The sequence below is a fragment of the Panulirus ornatus genome, chromosome 58 (genome assembly GCF_036320965.1).
Source record: "Panulirus ornatus isolate Po-2019 chromosome 58, ASM3632096v1, whole genome shotgun sequence".
NCBI classification, from domain to species: domain Eukaryota; kingdom Metazoa; phylum Arthropoda; class Malacostraca; order Decapoda; family Palinuridae; genus Panulirus; species Panulirus ornatus.
In genome coordinates this window covers 36295866-36303975 of record NC_092281.1, presented here as the reverse complement: position 1 = coordinate 36303975, position 8110 = coordinate 36295866, and the positions used below count along the sequence as shown (strand labels likewise).

General features: G+C 42.4%; 1 non-coding gene across 1 annotated transcript; it reads left to right on the top strand.

The window, feature by feature from the left end:
* Window positions 1-7578: 7578 nt before the first annotated feature.
* On the top strand, window positions 7579-7650 carry TRNAV-CAC (transfer RNA valine (anticodon CAC)). The gene has a single exon. It is a non-coding gene; the product is annotated as a tRNA-Val (tRNA).
* Window positions 7651-8110: the final 460 nt, after the last annotated feature.

Sequence of the window (8110 nt, the reverse complement as noted above, 5' to 3'; positions counted from 1 at the left end):
AAAGCATATTGGTCATAACATAAAAACAGTATTTAAACTTCATATTCTGACGCCAAATACCCCTCGATGGTTGGTGCACTTATAATAAACTAAAAATACATAAAAAGCATATTGGGAAGAACATATAAAAGTTTTAAATAATTAAAGTTCACACTCTGGCGCCAAATTCCTTTTGATGGTTGGTGCGTGAATGCATATGCTTAATATAGTTCAGTGGTACAATGTCTAGGATTTTAAAGTACTATTGTCTAACATGATGTATTTGCATATATAGAGGAGATAAAATTACTGGACCTGTAATTGAGTTGTACCTACTCGGTTGGAGTAGGAGATGAACCACACAGATACGTAGTCACAAACAGGTCAAGCCGACATGCTGAGATGTGACTACACACAGGACACCGCGGCTCCAGTGAACCAACAATACAGAGATTAGCGGCTGAATACCATACAGGTCTCAAACAGGTCGAGCTGACATTGTGAGATGTGACTACACACAGGACACCTCGGCTACAGTGAACCAACTATCGAGAGATTAGGGTGTTTACATGGGTTTCATATATATCGACAATCTACTGTGCGTTCTGATTGTCAATGTTGAATAGTCTATAAATAGGATATCAATATCATTAGTATGTGTTCATGTTCATTATATCATGCTCTCATTATTATATGTATGTTCTGTCCCTTCTAGTTATTATATCATGTTACTGACCCATTTACTTGTCTGTCTGTCTGTCTTTATTCATGTTATTGTTAAAGATGTGTTCTCATTTCAAATTATTTCATAGTTCATATATGTTATCTTAAAAAATCCAATGAGTTAATAATTCATGTTTATAATTTATTTTCAAGTTATATTGTATTTCATATATTTCATAGTTAATATTTGTGCTATTATATTTCATATTATATTTTCAGATGATTTAAAGTAATTTTATAGTTTCATTTCATTTCTTATTTCATCTTTCTGATATCATATTATTTCCTGTTATCTTTTTGGCCATGTTATTTCATTCTTCAGGTTCATAGGTCAGAAGCATATCAGCATATATTTGGTCATAACATAAAAAAAAAGCATCAAAAAAGGGAAATAGAAATGCAAGTAAATATTTTAACATTCACAAATTCTATAAAGTTAGCTGGGTTTACAAAATCAACATACATTTCATTATTATAAATATATGTGTTTGTGTTTGTGTTTGTGTTGATGTAGTACGTGTTTCACTGTGTGGTGTCGTTCTTCTCGTCATCCTTCCAATGAGGGGAGTCGGGCAGACTGCAGGAAGTGATGAATTTTGAGGCAGTTGTCTTTGGTGTATTCAGACTTGCGCCATGGGTAGGGGGTGGCGCCTCAGGGGTAGCGGGCATGTCCAACATGTTGGTGAGGCTATGCACAAGTGGCGACAGCCCAGTCGATGTGTTGGGGAGATTGACTGGTGTGGACCGCCCACTGAAGAAGGAAGGTGTCGGCAGCTGTGTCGGCTGTGTATACCCCTGCTGCTGCTGTGGGTGGTGTTGTTGAGGGATGTATGGGTAGTATATTTGTTGCGGCTGGGGTTGAGGCGAGATCCACTGCTGTTGTGATGGTGTAGGAATCGGTTGGGGAGCTAAAGCCACTGGTTCCGTCTGCGTCCCTTTGGGTGTTTGATTTTGCGGCAAGTTTATGGGCATCCCCCGAGCCAAAGCTGCATTCTCCGTGGCATTTTCTTCTTTGGGGCCCGCCAATTTGTGAATCGTAGTGATGACTGTGTTGAAAAAGGGCTGCTGGTATTCTGGCACGAACTCAAGGTGTTCTCTGATGTCTTGGACGAAGACGTTGATGGTACGCTGTTTCTTGCTTTGCCCTTCAGGTATCAGTTGGTTCATTCGATCCATAATTCTGCTGAGTTGCGAGTGGACTGCTTCTTTTAGCCGAATCAGGTGTGCCAACACGTCGCTCCCCTCTCTCGGTCCTCCTCTGCTTCAGCAGCCGCTTCCTCCGCTGAATCGAAGTTACAGAGAGGCCCGACATGTCACCACTGGATGATTCTCCTCCGCCTATTTCCATTGTTGGTGTGGCGACGTCAGGTGCAGGTGAGAACCGCTCGCTTGGTATTGTCGGTTCGTGGGTGATGTGACCATCCAGGAATCCCCACATTGACATAACTTCATCCTCCCGTGTTGTCCGTTGTCATGCTGCCGCCCCGCTCTTGTTCTCCTTCTTCTCTATTTTTCCGAAGTCGGTTCGCTGTGCCTCGAAATACTTGCGTACTTGCTGGAAGGTGCAATTTTCGAATTCCCGTGCCAGTTCCCTCCATAGTTCCTCCTTCGCCCTTGGATTCGACCATTGCTTGTCCCGCTTGTCGTATAAAGTAGGGTGCTCCTTGAATTCGGCGATCTGCTCCTTCTGCTCTTGTGTGAACTTGTAGTCTGAAATTTCCTTCTTGCTGGGGCGGTATCGTTTCTTGGACTGCACGATACCACTCAGGCCTGCGATGTCCTGGTACTCGATGTTGGATAGGCTGACCTCAGGGGGCAGCTCTTCCACGGGTTCAGACCTCTCCTCCGGTTCTGCAGGCTGGGTGTCCTGGGTGGCCTGGGACCCCTGGGTAGGCATAGGGGTGGTCTTCCTACGAGGCATCTGGGTGGTAAAGTGGAGCGAGAGTGGCTGGTAAAGTGTGTCGTCTGGCTGTCAGAGCACGAATGATGCCCCGTTTTCTGTCCGGACCCTTTTGTACACCTCCCCAGGCGGCACGCGGCAACTTTCCCTACAATCCCCTAGGAAGGCGCCGCACGGACCCCGCACGGACCCCGCACGCACGCCGCATGCCCCGCAAGATGTATGAATCATGTATGAAGACGTTGTAACACTCTCGCACGGGCGCCGCAAGACGCCGTGCCAGCACGCCGTAACACTCCCGTACGGATAGCATGAAGCCGCTCAAGGCCGTACGTGGCACGGTGTGGCGCGGAACCGTGCGGACCCGGGCGGTTTCTTGCGGGGTTTGTTTAGGCGCCGCGCCACGCCGCTTACGGTTTCGTGCGGCGTCATCAAGCCGCACGGTACCGCTCGAAAATTTGAAATGTTTTAAAATCTGAGCGGCGCCGTACGGATTTGACGCGCCGCAACAGATGCCGCCAGTGTCATGGGCACGCTTTGCTGCGACTTTAGGGCGACATTGGTGCGGCCCACGCCGTACCAGGCCGTAACACAAAAGTGCGTAAGTGTAAACCTACCTTATGTTCACTTCTACACTGATGGCTCCAAGACGGATGAATGTGTGGGTGCAAGTGTATGGTCGATGGAGTGTGCACTCAGATACCGCTTGCCGAACCATACATCTGTATTTTGCGCTGAATTGTTTGCCATTGATCGAGCCATAGACTATATAATTGATTGAAATCACAGTAAAGCCATAATTTTTTCTGATTCTCTTTCCTCTCTTAAAGCAATAGGCTCTGAATATACAGAGTCCTGTGAATTACAGGGCAATATTATTAATAAACTAAATTCATGTGGAAAAGATATCATCTTGATCTGGGTGCCTGGCTGGTGGGTCATTGCAATACATACGGCAACAATGAGCAGGCAGACAGCTTGGCTAAGTCGACCTCAGAACCCGAGGAGCTCGTTCCGATCCCTCGGGAGCTGCTGGGGTCCTGCCTTTCCTTGGGGAAGAGATCAATCCATCTTCTGTGACAGAGTCAGTGGACCAACCTGACCATCAACAAGAAATACAAGCAAGAAGTGGCGGACTGGCCGACCTCGTACCGCAAGAACAGAAGAGAAGAGGTCGTGCTGGCCCGCCTCAGAATGAACTGTACCTACACCACCCTCCTGCAGCCATACATAAACAAAACCTTTCCACCCGTATGCCAACAGTGGTAACAGACATCAACAATAGAACATCTACTGTTAAAATGCAGGAGATATGAACAATATAGAAGAAAATTTTTAGATTACCACATCAACCAAAACATTTCCTTTAACATCACTAATGTACTCAGGGATAACCCGAGTACTATTGACAAATTGATGGTCTTCGGGCCTGTTCACACTAGCGGTTTGACCCGCCGCGGTTCGAACCGCGGCGGGTATATTTCTATGTAAGTCAATGGAGCTGTTCACACACAACCGCGTCCCGCGGCGGAACCGCGGCGGGTCGAGATCTATAGTCACCCGCTGCGGATCCGCGGCGGGTCGATTTACATCTGTTCCAATGGGAGCGTACACACTTGGCGGTTTCAAGGCGGTTTCAAGGCCAGAATGGCTTTCCATTGGCTAGCTTACCCCGTGCTTCTAGCCAATCAGAAGAACGCTGGTCTGTTGTCATGACAACCAGCACAGATATCCACGTGCACTATGCTCCTGATGTATGGCAACACCTACGGAAGTGCAAGTTGACTTTTATTTATTTTTTATTGGTATCTGGGCAGTATACCACTAGAAGTCTACCGGCATGGAGTGTGACCGCTTCGACACGGACCTGTTGATTGATGAAGTGGAAAAGCGTCCAGCAATATGGGACATGAGTTCAAGTGTTTATAAGGACAGGGGAGCAAAGAAGCGTTCCTGGGAGGAGATAGTGGAGGTTTTCTGCAGTTCTGCGGAGTCAGAGGATAAGAAAAATGCTAGTAAGTGATATGGCCAATATTTAAGTTTCTATTTTCGTTACAATTGATGTGTTAGTAAAAATCTGTGTAGCTGAACAACAGTTTTATTTTCTTTCCGTTTTGTTACATTGCTATAGTACCTCTCTCTCTCTCTCTCTCTCTCTCTCTCTCTCTCTCTCTCTCTCTCTCTCTCTCTCAACACTAGATAATTTTATTCTCTCTCTCTCTCTCTCTCTCTCTCTCTCTCTCTCTCTCTCTCTCTCTCTCTCTCTCTCTCTCTCTCTCTCTCTTTTCTCTCTCTCTCAACACTAGATCATTTTATCCTGCCATGCACATCTGCCTTCAGTGACGAAGTAGTCTGCATACATATCTCTACCTTGATTTGCAGATACGCTTCCTCTTGTTGCATTTCCTTCTGTCAGGTCTGCCATTGGTGCTTCAAACAGTGTGTCTTCAAACTTATATCCATCTCGTTCCCTGACATAATTGTGCAATATGCAGCATGCCTTTATCATATTTTCAGCGAAAAGCATTTCAACATTGAGGGGCCTATGGAATATACGCCACTTGTTGGCCAGTATACCGAACGTGCATTCGATATACTGACGTGCTCTTGACAATCTGTAATTGAAGATCTTTTTCTTGTATGTCAGATGCTTTCCACTATAGGGCCTCAAGATGTGCTTCATTATTCCAAAGGCCTCATCTCCAACAATAACATGTGGTAAGTATGTTGTGTTGTTGCTGAAAATAGGCTTTGCATCTGGTAGGTTCATAGTATTTTCCATAAGTTTCTTGTAAAGCATTGAATTATGGAATACTTATGGAATACAGTGGCAGGACTCCTGCCCAGCTGATCAGTGTCGCGGCTCCCGCCTGGTGAAACTGCCTCCTCCGTTCACATTAGCGGTTGGAACCGCCGCGGATCCGCCGCGGGTCAAACCGCTAGTGTGAATCAGGCCTTCCTCAGAGAAACAGAATTAATCAAGATGATGTAAGGTGGTTCGCGGATTCTCTACTGTGGCGGAGTCGGCTTGGTGTGCGGCTCCTCCTACTTGGGCTGGTCGCATGGTTGGTGGACATGTTCATTCATTAGGCGGTCGGCCTGGGAGGGAGGTGGTCATCCTCCGGCTTGGCTGCGTCATGGTGTTGAGTCGGCGGACCTCGGACTAACTATCTATTGTGTGTGCATGTCATCATGGTGGAAGCCTGTCCCTAACCTGTCCTATCTTCTCACATTCTTGGGTCAAATGCAACCTTGGATACTGTGCTCACTGGGTGGTATTTGCCGCCATGTCGGCCCAATACCCACAAATCTTTTATTTCCACTACTTACATTTATTATTATTTATCTTTATCATCATTGCATGAAAATTACATATATACTTTTTTAAATAGGTATTTAGGAACGATGACATCAGTCATACATCAAATAGGGTTGGAGGCCTAATGACCTTGCTCATTGTACATACCAACCTTTAAACTGTGACATTCAACCACAAGGTTTAAGGTCGCTCATGAAAACGCGAACTTAAAATCTATCCATTTAAATCTACCATTCATCAATCAACATTTAAACACCATCATTTGAACGTAAACCTTCCAGCTGCGTTATTTTACCAGAGTCCTTTAAGATACGTCATATAAACACAAAACTTGAATGTACGTTAAGCTTGTGCAAACCGTCATTGAATCTCAAACTTCTGAATTAGAATTGTAATGAAACTGCGAACTTTTAACTCTGTCAAATTACAGCTATTGTACAAAATGATTTACTTAATTGACAAATTTTAATGTCAGTTAATTTAACGATATCCTTTGTGGTTCATCTTTGAAACACAAACCTTTAAACTTTGTCTCTAGAACTGAACACAACCATTACGTTTCATAACTGGAATGGAAATTTGAATAATCTATCAAAATTCGTCATATAACGCGAACTTTTAAATCCTTCCATTCAGTTGGGCCGTTACTTGCCTGGCTGCCATTCATAATATGTCCTTTTATATTGTATGTTGACTACGCTCTCATTCATTCGTCATTTGGATCGTCTCACTGATATTCCATTCATAAACTTCATTCCTAAAGCTTATTTTTGACCGCCATGTTGCTTTAAGGTTTATAATTCTTTGTGTATTTAATGATAGAAGATTCAATGATATTTCTCGTGATATTGGAATTAGAGTTAATAATGCCATCTCAGTTTTTAACTCTAACTCAAGTACCACGAAAAATATAATTGAATCTTCTATTACTGAATACACAAAGAATTATAATCTTAATATTAGTGATGGTCTATACAAATTGGATAACTTTAATGTTGATAAAATTTGTAAACAATTCACCTTCTTGTCCACATAATAAGTTTATGATACGCTTGTTGTCTGTCTTGGACAATCACATGTTTACCATATGGCGTCCTAGCTACGTTTCTTCGTTGTATATCAACTGACTGTTATATTTCTCTCTTGTGTCTCCCCTGATGATGTGAGTTTTACACGAAAGTGCACTTGGGAACTTATCGTGTTTATTTTCCCTGTGAACTCATAAGAATATACTTGATCACGTGCAAAATTGCGATCCCTTTCAATATATATATATATATATATATATATATATATATATATATATATATATATATATATATATATATATATATATATATATATATATATATATATATATATATATATATATATATATATATATATATATATATATATATATATATATATATATATATATATATGTATTTATATATATATATATATATATATATATATATATATATATATATATATATATATATATATATATATATATATATATATATATATCCTTCAGTATGTTTACTTTCGATACTGAAGAACAAAAGAAGGAGCCAAACAAGTAAATTTCGTCAAAGACATCTCTCTTTTCTTAACGCTGCCTCGCAAAGATTTTCATTAATTCAAATTGAAGAAACAGACGTATTTTTCTATTGTCTGGTTAGCTCAGTGGTAGAGCGTGAGTCTCACACACTCAAGGTCGTGGGTTCGAGACCCACACCAGACATAATTTTTGTCTTTATCTTTTTTCATTTTGTCCGCATCACATGTGTGCAACATTCAGTATGTTCGTCCAACGTTATAGTGAAGATCTTCACAATAAATTGAGGTTTTCGACCTTATCTGAAAGGGTCAGGTCCACCAAGACGTCCTTGAAATCTTCCAGAAGCTTCTGGCGATCCTCCTCCAACTGCTGGGCACATCAGAGTTAACATGGGCCGGACATCGGTTGTGGAACGACTTAATCTGCTTCCGGTAGTTAGCAGGGATGATAATGAGGGCTCTGACCTCATACCAGGTCAGCTTAGTTCCAGTCTATTGCTTAGTTCCAGTCTATTGCTTAGTTCCAGTCTATTGCTTAGTTCCAGTCTATTGCAACGAAATAAAAAAGTAAAACTCATTTCTTTGTGGAAAATTGAGAGGAAAACACGACAGCAACATGGAGATTTACCCTGTGGTTATTTTGC